Here is a 14,975-nt window from a genome sequence, read left to right as displayed (position 1 = left end):
ACATAATAAATATATTCTGCATATTCTTTTTAAGAATCTGTGACTGTCTACAAAGTCAATATTATACTTGGGTAACAAAGGAAGACTCACTGAATTCCAAAGAAACAACATCACAAAAACTATGCTTTGACCGTAATACTGGAAAATTAGGACCTGATAGCAAAGGGCAGAGATTTAAAATCTCATGTGCCTGTAAGTTAAAAGGGCGTATCAATGAACAGCCCTTTGGGAGAAGGGGAAATTGCAGGGAGAAGTATGAAGTACTTAAAGCTGAACAACGTGAAAGCACCATATGGCAAGCTACATAGACATGAGTAAATCACCTCTTAGAAATTTACACTTTTAAATACATTTATCAAAAAGCAAGAAAGAATAAAAACAAATGAGCTAAGCTTTCAACTCACAAAGTTAGCAAGAGAGCAACTGAGCCAACTGAAAGAAGCAAGAAGGAATTAAAACATAAAATTGAGAGCAACAAAATGATGAACCCTCCCCCCAAGTGAATAATTTAGCAAAATTAGAGCCTGATTTTACAACATCATTTATACTTCTAAAATGTCACTGGTGACATGTAAAAATGTTAAGGAAGGAGATAAGATACAAATGAAAAAATACAGATCAGTACAAAATTAACTGCAGATACAACAGTTTTTGAAACAATAAAGAACTCTCATTAACTGTTTTAAAAAAAGACTGGAAAACTATGTTTAATAAATACAATTACAGGGGTTGGAGAGATAGCACAGGGGGTAGGGCGTTTGCCTTGCACGCGGCCGACCCGGGTTCAAATCCCAGCATCCCATATGGTCCCCTGAGCACGGCCAGGGGTAATTCCTGAGTGCAGAGCCAGGAGTAACCCCTGTGCATCGCCAGGTGTGACCCAAAAAGCAAAATAAATAAATAAATAAATACAATTACAGAAAAGTCACAAGTAACATAAGATAAAACCAGGAAAGTTGAATAAATTCATCATCTTTTAAAAATGTAAAGATTAAATGCTCCCCTCAAATTCACACATGTGTCATCAAAGACCAAGGTCCAAAAGTTTCATAGGAGCCTGATATTTTATATTGTTCTCAAACTATCTATAAATAATCTGTCTTTTGTAAGTTGCTCCAGGAAAAAGAGAGAGGAAGCCAACAAACGACAATTCAAATAAATTATTTTACATCTTAACATATGTATGCTTATTCAAGCAAAAAATGGGTAACTGAATCCAACTTTGTATTAGAATACTACATCATGATCAAAATGAATATTTTCAGGAAGTAATAACAATATAAAGTCCTTTAAAGCAACTCACTAAATAGATTAAAGGTGATAAAATAATATGACTCTCTTGATAGGTGAAGAAAATGCATAAAATAAATCTCAACCCTTTTCCAGAATGATTGTAAAAATAGAAACAATTCTCACAAAACTTGATTCAGAATATATACCAAAATGCCCACTGTGGACATTCCTTTCAAGAAAGTTCATGCTTTTTCCTTTTTTCCTTTTGGCGGGAATACAAATCATTTTATTAAACCTGAACATATACTACACAAACCTTCCTAGACTGGGGACCACCTTCTCCCAGACATTTCCCACATTCTTAAGGCACAGAGCCTGTATGATAAGGAAGTTTTTTTTAAAAAGAAGTCATTTTGATGTAGAAATCAGACTCTGCACAACAATATGATGGACTAGAAAACAAACTTTCACATTCTATGATTCCTTTTTGTTGTTGCTGTTTTTATTTTGGTCAGGGGGACGCACCTGGCGATGTCCTGCACTTACATTTACCTCTGAACTCAGGGATCACTTTTGGTGGGCCCTGGGAGCCATAGGCAGTGCCAGGGATCGAATCTGGGTCAGACGCATGCAAGGTAAGTGCCCTACCTCCTGTACTATCTCTCCTATTCCTTTTAGGTATTCCTTTAATGGTTCTTTCCTTCTGTCCTTACCTATGGGATCCTAAACTTTTCCTTAACTCACCCTAAAATGTGTGTGTGGGGGGGAGGGGGTTGACGGGTGAGGGGGATATTGTAGGGGAAGGGGAGATAGGCTCCCAGAGATACTGGTATAAACTCTGAGGTGCTCTCTCTTACCACAAGGTAAAAAAATGTTCCCCTCCCGATGGGGCAGGGCTAGGTACGAAGAAGACCCGATGTAGGGGCATTAGGTATATGGGCTGGGGCAGCTTTCCATGGGCACAAGCAGTCGTATCCCTTCCTGATCTGGTCCTATGCCATTTTTTCTGACTTAGGACTGGGGGTGCAACAAGCTGCAGTGGGGAGGGATCATGTCCACCTTGAATGCAAAACAAAAGTCTTCCACAACCACGTCTACTCCCCTTTCAGCTACTGAACTGTCCGTCCATCTGCAGGTGGGGACAGATAACCAGGTAGGCAGGCAAAATCAGGCTTGAGCCACCTCTGTCTTTTCTCTTTCCAACACAGGAGGAATCAAGGCAGCAATTTTGTTCGGCTGGGACTTGGTACATGAATGCTTGTCACAACTCCTGCTCTTTATGGTAGCACTGGGAGTATTGAGTGACGTGATGAGGCCAGAAAAATAAACATCATAAATGCAATCAAGAGGGATAAAGACAAATAATGATCAAGGCAAAAAACAATACCATGGTCAGAGGGTTAGAATTGTCCACATCGAGAAATCTCTAGAAGCAATTGCCAACGCGTTAGAACTAATAAGAGAGTTCCACCCTTGTAGATGTTCCATGGGTTTGAGGTTAAACCAAGACTTAGAGCATCATGGGCAGATTTTAAACCATCCTGTGAAATTCATAAAAAGAATATAGAGTATGCATGGCACACCACCATCTATGGAGATTAAAGTTGCAGACACACACATTTTATGATGAATTTTAGAGTGGACACTCCTATTTGAGGATTTATACCAAACGCAGTGTGGAGGGGAGTGTGGGGGGGAAGGCTATATAGATGAAACCTGGTGTGTTGCCTGCTGGAAGCTGGATGAAGTAGGTCAAGCCTCCAGCCCTATCTCTGGGCTCTCTCCTTAGACTCATGCACAGGACAAAATGAATTCCCTTTTGCCCCCACTGCCTGGGGCTCTCCCAACCCAGCCCACTCCACCCCAGCCAGTAGGGCACCTTGACTGCACGTTATTCCTCCAGTTCCTGCAGAGCTAAAAGCCCGAACTGTCATCAAAATCAGAGCCCCTGCCTCTGGCCCCTGCCCTCATAGGCCCGATAAGGGGAATGAGGGCTCTTTGCTTCTTATGACGGTGTGACTGGGAGTGTGAAGATGGAACAATGGAGAAAGAGGGGTGGGCTGCCTCCCACCCCTGTCCCTGCACCCCCCGCTGCATGCATGGATGCCTGGAGTAAACATGAGCTCATGTCTGGCTGCCTGGCGTTCTGGAGCCCATCCAAGGAGTCTGGGCAGGTGGGTGTCCCAAGTCCCTCAACAAGAAGCAGCCAGAACCCTAGACAGACCTGCCTTCCATGCCCTCTGGGGTCTTAGGGCTCCCCTCTGTCCCACTGGCCACAGCCTGTGCTCAGGTCCTCTCTGCCCCCAAGTCTTCACCAGTGTTGTGGATAAAAGCCTCAAGAGCTGCGAAGTGACGTGGAATCAGTTCCCTGACGGGCTCCCCCGGGCCCTCTTCCCCTCCCACCTTGACTTTTGTCGGTTGCTGTCCCATCCGCAATGATCTGATCTTCGCTTGCTCTCTAGAGGGTCCACCTGCGACCCAGCCTCGCCCCAACACGTTCCAGGAGAGGGAAAGAAACGGAGACTCCCGTGAAAACCTGGAGGAGCCCAGGGTCCCCTGGCTTACCTGGTGGCTGCAGGGATTCACGCTCCCTGGCTCCACTCCAGCTTCCCTTTCCGAGCCATCCCACACACTGTTCCTGCCTCGACCCGAAGCGTCTCCATCCTGGCTCTGCCAGACGTGTCCTTCTCCACCTCTCGAGTCATGCTCAGCTCTCAGCAGCATCAGCATGATCCCACTTTTCCAGGCCCCCTCCGGCCCAGGTGCATTCCAGGCTACCCCTGTCAGTTGCAGACAGAGTCCCACGCCGGTCTGGAACCTAATTCGCCTCCTATGTAGATGAGTGGGTAGGGACAGACCATTGAGGATCTGGCTGGCCTGCTGGCTGCTCTGACCTCTTCCTGCTCCCCCCTGTCTACCCACCCACCAAGTCTTCTAGAAAGAAAATAAGTGTAGCTTGAACCGTACGTCCCAACTCTCACCTTCCATAGAGCCAACACCACTTGGGTTGTGGAAGACTAAGGTGGCCCCACTGAGCACCCTTCCCACACCAGATCTGGCCCAGGGCCACAGGCCATGGATCGATTCCTGTCAAACCTGCCTCTTCTGGCTTTTGATTGAGTCCTTGGCAAAGGTACAGGCTGGGCAGTCAATTATGCAGCACGAGGAGCCGTGAGAACATCTGCACCGCTGGGTCCAAGCTCTGGGTGGGGAGGTAAAAGAATTTACCAGGAGAGCAAGTATATTAAAAGAGAGTACACTGGTCAGGCGGGCACAGCAGAGGCCTGCGGAGACCCTCTTAGTGCAGTCAGGGGGAGTCTTTTATGGTGTGTCTCTGGCTTGCTGAGGCGGGAAGTTTCTGCTTTCTATGGATTAGTTCATTCTGGCAGGCGGGCAAGCAGGAGACGTGGAGCCGATTCCGGGAAGGGAGTGAGTTGAATATAATATGATCCGAGTCAATCATGAGGAGGCAAGGAGGTTGTAAATAATTTGAGCATATCTTGGGAAGAACATGGCTGGGCCAAGTCTAGGAACGGCAGAGCAAACCGGAGAGGCCGTGGGGTCCATAGGGTTTTCTGGGCACAGTTGGTGATGTGAGTAGGGCACAACCCATTGGGCTAGCAGTGACCTTCCCAACCTGCCAGGCATTTTGGTTTAGTTTAGTTTTTTAAAATTGATCACCGTGAGATGCAGTTACAAAACTTTCATGTTTGAGTTTCACTCATACAATGATAAAACACCCATCCCTCCACCAGTGCATATTCTCCACCACCAATGTCCCCAGTAAACCACACCCCCCCTTTCCAACCCTCCCCCTGCCTCCATATCAGACAATTCCCCCCATACTCTGTCTCTACTCTGGGGCATTGTCGCTGTCACTGTCATCCCATTGCTCATGAATTTGTTCGAGCGGGCACTAGTAACGTTTCTCATTGAAAGACTTATTGTTACTGTTTTTGGCATATCCAATATGCACAGGTAGCTTGCCAGGCTCTGCTGTGTGGGCTCCATACTTGGTAGCTTTGGGGCATTACGGTTTGCAATTCAGAAACTGAGAAGCTATCACATTTGGTTCTTTATTCATGTTCAGCACACATCTTCCATCCCGAATAATTCTACCAACCAGCATTGTCTTACTGATCCCCTCTCTATTCCAGCAGCCTTCTCCCCCAGTGAATGAGGCAGGTTTCCAACTATGGAGTGATATTCCTGGTCCTTGTGTCTACTGTCCTTGGGTGTCAGTCTCATATTATGTGACCCTGAAACAGCCTCCAATTGTTGGGAAAGACGAGTAAGGAGAGGCTGCTAAAATCTCAGGACTGAGTGTAATAGAGAAGTTACTGGTCCCCGCTCGAGTAAATCGACGAACAATGGGATGACAGTGACACAGTGATATTCCACAAATGAGTGCAGTCATTTTTATGTCTGACTCTCTTTCCTATCAGGCATTTTAGATATAGGAAGTTAATGAGGCATCTTTCTAGAGTCCTTATGCTAGACCACTTCGAGACTGACTCCAGTTCAAATAAGAGCTCTATCACCCAAGTGCTTGATCCGCTTTAAGTTGGGGTTCCCTTCCTCATGAAATGGGGATCAGAGAGTTAGCGTATGGTGTGTGGTATGGCATAGGAGCTGGTCAGAGGTAGCTGTTCAAAGCAGCTCCTCTTCCTCCAGGTGCTCCCTTGCTCAGTCCTACAACCTGATGCACAGTCTGGGCACCCTGGACTGGACCCTACTGCCCAGCTTCCTGTCTCAGAGCTGGACACAGTGTTTGCTCAGTTCTTCTCTGCCCTCATGGGGCAGCCCCAAGTCTTCATCTTTGATGTTGTTTAAAGCCTCCAGAGCTGCAAGAAGACCCTCGCCCCCCCCCAATGACCTTCTTCTCTCCCCATCTTGACTTTCAGGAATCCTTGTCATCTCATCAGAATGATCTGATGTTCACTTGGTCTCTGGAAAGTAGACATGAGATATACTCTTGCCCCCAACTTGTAACTTTGTCCACTCCCTTTTGGCACCTCTCTCCACACCTAGCTCTAACCATCTCCCCTTGTGGTCCAGCCACTGCTCCTCACGTTAAGGCAGTACCCCTGGGAAGCTTTGCTGGTGGACACATGCCCCTGGATCCTGGGAATAACCTGTAGTTGGGACAAGTATGTGCTAATAATATAGATCACTGAAATGTTGAGATTTCAACTGGGTCATGAAAAATGATGGCAAATGAAGCCTGACCATGTGAGGTATTGACAAAACCCAACTAGGGTCCTAAATACAGGTTGGATATAAAAGCGCAGATCTCTCTTTATCTACCGTGGGTGTTTTTATACCATCTTGGGGACAGAGACACCTCTGCCCTATTGTCCACGATTTCCAGAATTTTGAAATTCTTCTCCAAATTTACCACACCTAGAATTGATACCTATAAAGGCATTTGAGAACTACTGGTGGGTCTCTCGACCCCATCTGGATGTGTAGTATCTACTTGGGAGAATTTAAGGACTTTTTGAGACTGCTCAAAAATCGTCATGGGTGCCTCTAAAATATAAGATATAAATAATATGAATTGTATATATCTTCTGCTCAGATTCCCCATTTTCCAGTAGCTAGGTGGTTACACCCAGAAATTGCCCCTGGCACCGTGTAATCCCACCAACAGCCAACATCCAGAGACTATAAAATCAATCTCCAGGAAGCACGCGCCCACAAAGCGGCCATGCAACATCTTATAGCCTAGTTCTCCCTCTCAGAGAACCTGGAAAGCTACTGAGAGTTTTCTGCCTGCATGGGAGAGCCTGGCAAACTCCCCGTGGCATATTCATATACCAAATACAGTAACAATGATGGGTCTCATTCCCCTGATCCGGAAAGAGCCTCCAATGCAGCACCATTGGGAAGGACGAGTAAAGAGAGGCTGCTAAAATCTCAGGGCTAGGACGAATGGAGACGTTGAGACCACTTGAGAAAATCGATGATCAACAGGATGATGATGATGATGATGAAATATATATGAAATATATAACATGAAATGTATGTTTCAGGTTCTATTGCAAATGCACCCACTCAGCATCACCAGGGGGAACATAGTGTATCACTGTATCACTGTCACCCCATTGCTCGAGCGGGCACCAGTAATGTTTCCTTTGTGAGACTTGTTGTCACTGTTTTTGGCATATCGAATACGCCACAGGTAGCTTGCCAGGCTCTGCCGTGCGGGCGGGATACTCTCAGTAGCTTGCCGGACTCTTCGAGAGGGGCAGAGAAATCGAACCCGGGTCGGCTTCATGCAAGGCAAACGCCCTACCCGCTGTGCTATTGCTCCAGCCCTGTGGGGACATACACAGAACATATATATATGCACATTCTTCCCTTTGGCCACCAGCTTCAGCATGGTTCAGCATTGTTGGAGCTTATTTTGATTAAAGGTTTTACACCATGGTTCTTTCCCCTGTCAATTTCAATTTGAAGGAAAATATTGTAGTCTTGATTTTGATTTTGTAGATCTGGGTAGGGTCAGGGGGAATGGACACACCCAGCACTGCTCAGGGATAACTCCTGGATCTGTGCTCTGGGAAAATTTCTGGCAGGGCTCAGGGACATTATGGGGTGTGAAGAATTGAACCCAGGTTGGCCGTGTGCAAGGCAAGCTCTCTACCCATTATGCTATAATTCTAGTCCTTGATTCCTCAGATTTTTGGCTCCCATTAAATTCTGTTTTCAAGTCCCAGCCCTGCCTGGGGTGCTGGATCCTTCGCTTCCTGGTCCCCAAGAGCACAATACTGTAAATATTCCCTTTATACACTTCTCAGATGACCTGATTTGGCTGCACGCCTGTATCCCGATAGAGTCTTGATGTTGGGCACGAGGTTAAGGAATTGCTCAAGTACATAGTGTTCTCAGGTAGTAAAACAGGGTTCACATCCAATTCTTTCTGACACCAGAGTTCTGTCTGCTCCTCTGTGCAATGTGGTCTTCAGAGATCAAATCAAGGACTTGCTAACAGTGAGAGGTTTCAGAGAGGCAGAAAAACCTCAGAGTTTTTCAGAGAGGCAGAAAAACCTCAAAGACCTCAGAGTTTTCTCCTCGTGACTGGGAAGTATAGTCCCTACCAGGATGAGGTTGCCCTGGGCTAGCCCTCTTGCAAACTCCAGAGTGGCTGTGCCCACCTTCCCTTGGGGACTCCCCAAGCCATGGTGTACAGTCACGATATAGATGAAGCTGCTATGCAGGATGGATTTATCTACTCCAAGTCATCCTCTGGTTGAATGACTCCCAGCAGCTGTCAGCCTCAAGTCTCTAGGTGTCTGCCCCTCGGCCTGTGCCAATTGCGGAGATTTAAGGGCGATGACATGGAGCACACACAGACAACTGTCTATTTTCACTTGAGCAGAAGGCTTTAGGACAGTGGTGGTGTTCTAAATCCCCAGACACCCATATGTACAGCACCTGCTCCTAGTCAGAAGAAAGCCCCAACCTGAAGCAGATGAAGAGAACATAGCAAGGACCTGGGATTGGGGAGGGCGGGGGTCATCTCTGGGACAAAGTCAAGGCTACAAAGTGCAAGTGTCCCTCAAAAATGAGGGGGGCACACAGTGACTTTTTTCTGGTCACCATTCTTGGATGGAATCTGCCTCTGTGAGTTGACCCGGTTTGTCAAGACAGCAAAGCTGAAGGTGACTTAGCTTTTCTGGGCCTCAGTTTCCTCACCAGTAAAATGGAAATAATTATAGTCCTTCCTACGTTGGAAGAGGAGTTGGCTTGATGTGAAGAAGGAAAAAAGTCATTTAATTTAGTTACTTCATTAACTGTGCATTTGTTTTTTTTTTTTTTTGGGGGGGGGACGCACCAGCTGTACCCATGCTTATTCCTAGCTCTACACTCAGGGATCATGCCTGGTATTGCTGAGGGAATCATTTGTGGTGCTGGGACTGAGCTCGTCTATCTGCATGCAAGGCAAGTGCCTTACCTATTGTGTTATCACTCCGGCTCCAATTTATTTATTTTATTTGGGATCTGGGGCCCCTCTTGACTATGCTCAGGGATTGCTTGTAGCTCTCTGCTCAGGGATCACTCCTGGTTGTGCTTGGGGACGTGGGGGGACCATATATGGTACTGGGGACCAAATCTAGTCAGTCAAAAGCAAGGAAAGCACCTTACCAGCTGTTCCATCTTCCTGATCCTAATCCCTTTAAAAAGCAGAGAAGGAAGGGGATTTAAGTCACGTTACTGATTTCCAGAGTCATATTTGAATTGTGTTTATTTGCACAAAGTGTCGCATTTAGATATCGTAGGGGAGTGCTGTGACACGCAGATGTTCACTCTACACATGCTTGTGAAAGGTCCAGAACATCCAAGTGCTGTTCAAAGAGCTCAATAGACATGGTAGCGTCCAGTCTGAAGAGACCTCTGCTCTGAGGCAGCTCAGGCTGAGCAATAAGTGGACGGGTTCACCAGATATGGCTAAATGCATACAGGTAGTGAAGAAGAGGATGAAAGGATCAAGAGTGAAGGATGTACTCATCTTAGAGGAATCTAAAACAACAGAATGGGAGACTAACACCCAACAATAGTATCAATAAGTACCAGGAGATTTGCTCCATGACTTGGAAGCCGGCCTCATACGCTGGGGGAAAAGGCAGCTCAGATAGAGAAGGGAACACCAACTAAAGTGTGGTGGAAGATCCGCTCGGGATGGGAGAGGCGGGTTGAAAGCAGACTATAGATTGAACACGACAGCCACCCAATTCCTCCATTGCAAACTGCAACACCCAAAAGGAGAGAGAGAACAAAAGGGAATGCCCTGTCAGAGGGGCGGGGTGGGGTTGGGGGGACAGAATGGGGGGGTCGGAGGGATCCTGGGACCATCGTGGAGAATGGGCACTGGTGGAGGGATGGGTACTCAAGTATTGTATGACTGTAACACAAGCACAAAACTCTGTAACTGTACCCTCACGGTGACTCATTAATTAAAAGAAAAAAGAACTCTCTTTTAATAATCAAACCTCAAAAATATGCTTGTTTTTAGTAAATTTGATTAGTTACCCAAGAATTATAAACATATGATAAGGGGTTTCAAATAATTTAATTTTTAAATCAATTGAAAATAAAGCATGATTTTATTGAGGTCTTTAAGTTGTAATCAGTCCCATTGTATCAGAAGCTTTGGACAAGATCTATCCAGTGCCTATCTAAATAAATTAACCTTCAAGTAAAAAAAAAAGAGTGAAGGATTTTGTGGAGGAGATCAGGGCTAGTGCTGTGGTGATGATTTTAGCTCTGATAGTAAAAAAAAAATCTTTCAGAAGAAGGAGGATTTGTGGAGAGCTCAACTATTATGTAGAGTATTATTTATATAATACTGCAGAAGCAGGTTCAGAGCAGATGCATAGAGAGTTTTACAGGCAGAGAAAACAGGAAGGGCAAAGGCCCAGAAGGAGAGAGGCTTGGAAAATCTGACGCTAAAGCAATAGCTCTCAAGTGACCAGAGAAGTTGGAGCTTGCGGGTGTGAGAGGCACAGGGAGCAGTCAGGTTCAGGTCCTGGGATCTCATAGGTTCTGATATGAAGTTTGGATTTTCTTGCAAGTGTGATGAGTGACTTGAGTGTGATTAGAGAATTTGAAACACTGAGATGAGCAGGATCTGTCTCCCGTCTGAACACTTCCTTCTGCCTGCTGCCATTGGGGGGAAAAAATTGTATGGGGGAAGGATGGTGGAAGTAGATGTGCTGGAAGACTTTTTTGCGAATATCCAAATGAGAGGTGTACGTGGCTACTGTAAAGGTTAGTAGTGAGTGGAGGGGATGCGGTGGGGAGAATTGTTTGGATTCTGTACATACCTACCACAAGGATGCAGATATGGATTTAAAATATGAATCGATTTTAGGGGTTGAAGAGATAGTACAGCAGGTAGGGTGTTAGTCTTGCATTCGACCAAGTGAGGTTTGTTCCTCAGCATCCGATATGGACTCCTGAGCTTGCCGGGAGTGACTCCTGAGCACAGAGCCACAGCCAGGAGTAAGCCCTGAGTGCTACCGGCTGTGGCCCCCAAACAAAAATAAACAAACAAAAAATTTTATAGGTAAATATGGACAGTTTTGTTTTTAACGAATGCCCCTATAAATTAGAGCTGAATGATAGGTCCATGGAAATTCATCTGAGATGAGGGGAGATGGGTTTGGGAGAGGACTGGCAATACAGCGTTAGCCTTGGACTATGAATTGCATTTGCAAAGGGAAAATTAAAGTAAATCTAGATTGATAAAAGCTTGTGAGGCCCTGAAGTGGGAAATCACACCCTCAAGCCATCCCCAGTGCCATCTTGCCGCACACAGCAGTAAAGAGTCTCGGTGGGCACCACAATACCGGAGAGTTCCCCAGCCCCATGCCGGGCCGATATCACCAGGGCACCCCAGATGGAGCAGGTGCAGTCTCCCTGCCTTCTCCAGATGGAAACCGGGTGACCATGAGCTTCTACAAGCATGGCTCCGGTATGTGGGTATTAGGACTAATTCCCCGAAGCTCAATGGAAAATAAATGATCTAGCGTTTTACCCTGGGAGGCAGGTTTGAATGGTGGTGGGGATATCCGAGCAAATATAATACCCAAAACTAGAGAGAGAGAGAGAGAGAGAGAGAGAGAGAGAGAGAGAGAGAGAGAGTGTATCTGAGAAATTGTCTGCCATAGAGGTAGGGTAAGGACTGGGATGGAAGTGGGGGGGAGGTATAATGGGAATATTGGTGTGGAAAGTTTGCACTGGTGGAGGGATGGGTGATTGTTCGTTGTATGGCTGAACATCAAACATGAAAGCTTTGTAACTGTATCTCACAGTGGCTCAATTAAAAATTTAAAAGAACACTTATGAGGAATCAAAAATAACTGCGGTGATCTTTCTAGAGGCTGACAGTTCATTAATCTGCTTTATTGTTAGTTTTAGAAGTGATAACTAACTCTGTACCTCAACCTTGGCGTTCGCTCGCAATGGTTTCCACACCTTGGAATCACGAATTGGAAAGCTCCTTGAAGTTCTGAGCTCTGCCTTATTGATCTTTGTCGAGCTTAGCCGAGCTCCTACCTGCATGAGACTACTAACACACATTAATTGGATAGGGGAGAGAAATGGAGCACTTACATAAGAAAACAAGGTCAGTCTTCAGGAAAAGGTGGGTGTGGGTGTATGGGGGCTCCTGCTTTCAATTCCTGTGTCAGTGACCTCTTGGAGTCCTTTCCTGGAGCACCTGCCCAGACCTACACCTCTCTCCCAGAGGTCATTTTCAGACATAACTGATCACTCTTGCCTCCAATTCCCACTTCACCTAAGCACTCAGGCCCTGAGATCGAGGTGGGCTGTTTACCCACAAGCTGTGTCTAATCAGTGTAACTTTCCAAACTCCCCTGTCAGAAGCAGCCTCAGCATCAGCCTTATGCCCCTCAGTTCTTAAGACACCCTGAAAAATGAAATAACATCCTGTAGGCGGTTTTTCCATCTGCTTTAATATCTAGGATTAAACTTGCAGGAAGGAAGCTGTATTGTCAAGAAGTAGATTAAGGACTGGAGCAATACTACAGGAGTCGTAAACACCAGTTCCACCTCTGGCACCCGATGTGGTCCCCAAGCACCTCCCGGAGTGTTACCTAAGCACAGAGCCAGGAGTAGTCGCTGAGCGTCATTGGGCATGGCCCCCAAACCAAACCAAACCCCAAAAAAGATTAGTCGGTGTGAGACAGAAATGGCCGACTACATGCACATATGCTAAGGGGCACATAATCAGGAAGAACTGGGGTGCTATGGGGGTTAACCAGGATACACCATCAATTGGTTATTGCTGTGAAACAAATGAATCTAAATCATTTTTTACTATCGTTCCCAGTCTGTGGGTCAGATATGCATCTCTGCTGATAGAAGCCAGATAGGCTGATATTTTTGGGATGGTTTTAGAGGTCATCATTGGACACATTCACGTGTCTGGTTCTTAGTTGTCTGTGGGCTATTCTTGAGAGGGCTTGGCTGGACTGTTGGCATGGTTCTCTAAAAGGCTAGCCTAAAGCAACTGCCATACTAGTTTCAAGAACCCAATAAGAATAAATAAGGTGCCAAGGATGTGATTTAGTTGTATAAATTGAATGAGAAAAATGAGGAGGAGGAGGAGGAAGAGGAAAAAGAAAGAAGAAGAAAGAATAAGAGGAAGAAGAAGAAGATGATGATGATGAAGAAGAAGAAGAAGGAGGAGGAGGAGGAGGAGAGGAGGAGGAGGAAGAGGAGGAGGAGGAAGAAGAGGAGGAGGAGATGAAGAAGAAGAAAAGAAGAAGAAGAAGAAGAAGAAGAAGAAGAAGAAGAAGAAGAAGAAGAAGAAGAAGAAGAAGAAGAAGAAGAAGAAGAAGAAGAAGAAGAAGAAGAAGAAGAAGAAGAAGAAGAAGAAGAAGAAGAAGAAGAAGAAGAAGAAGAAGAAGAAGAAGAAGAAGAAGAAGAAGAAGAAGAAGAAGAGAGAGGAGGAGGAGCAGGAGGAGGGGAAGACAGGGAAGAGGGGAGGGGGAATGGGGAGGAGGAGAAATCAAGAAGTCAATCTTTACTGCTGAGGACAAAATACCTGAGCACACTGTAACCAAGAGGACAAAAGTGAAGAAGTCATACAGTGACATAGCAATAGGAGAGAAATAGGCAGGGAGCGATTAGAATAAAAGAGAACAGCCCCAGAGAAAAGTTCATGAGAAGGCACCAAGGATGAACCCAGGCAGGGTATGAACCCAAGATAATTTTTTTCAAACAAGCACTGTAGCACTGTCGCTGTAGCATTGTCATCCCATTGCTCATTGATTTGCTCGAGCAGGCACCAGTAACGTCTCCATTGTGAGACTTGTTGCTATTGTTTTTGGCATATCAAATATGCCACGGGGAGCTTAATTCTTTCAAATATTCTGCTGCTCCCAAGCCTACTTATCTTGCTATATTTTATGACAGAAACCCAGCACACAGTGCTCGGCCATCCCTCTAATAAAAAATAATACAAAGAAAGGTTTTCCTCCTTTCTTAAGCACCGGAGTTAAGAAGATACCATACTCCAGCTTCCCGACCTTTCCTTCCTTTTCTCAAATAAAGTTTTTACTAAATTAGGCCATCTCGTCTGCCGTCATCCTCTTTGTTCAATCTTGACTGCTGAAGACAAAATACCTGAGCACCCTCTAACAGGGGTAGGAGGAGAAGGAGAAGAAAGAGGAAGAAAGTGGAGGATAAGGCAGAGGAGAGAAAGAAGGATGAAGAAGATGCAGGTGAAAAGGAGGCAATAGTACGAGATCTCTTGAATCTTGTGTTCTTTTGGATAGAAAGCAGCTTCAGAACCAAGTGAAACGGAAGGAGTGTTGTGTGGGGGCGGGGGACGGGTGGGGAGGGCGGGCTAGATTCCACTTCCTGAGGAGAGGAAGGTAAACTCACATTCTGAGAACTTGAAAGGGGGATAGATGGAGAACTGGCACCATTTTTTCAGGGGGCAACCCTGCTTCTCTTCTCTAGTCAAATAGGGTTCTGATGTTGCAACCTGAGTATGGAAACAACAGCTCAGGGGATAGGGAAGCAGAGGGGTGCCTGGACCCCTAGGAAGCGGCCTTCTCCATCCTGTAGTGCCCAGGATGCTGGGTGCTGAGATTCTCTGTTTGTGGATATTTAACTGAGTGCCAACATCAGAAGCTCACCTTAGAGCTCAGCCAGCAGTAAGCGACTCTTCCTTCTCCAAGCCACTGAGGCCCAGAGAAAGGAAG

The sequence above is a fragment of the Sorex araneus genome, chromosome 6 (assembly GCF_027595985.1).
Source record: "Sorex araneus isolate mSorAra2 chromosome 6, mSorAra2.pri, whole genome shotgun sequence".
In the NCBI taxonomy this organism is placed as follows: Eukaryota; Metazoa; Chordata; class Mammalia; order Eulipotyphla; family Soricidae; genus Sorex; species Sorex araneus.
Note: the sequence above shows the minus strand (reverse complement) of the source record.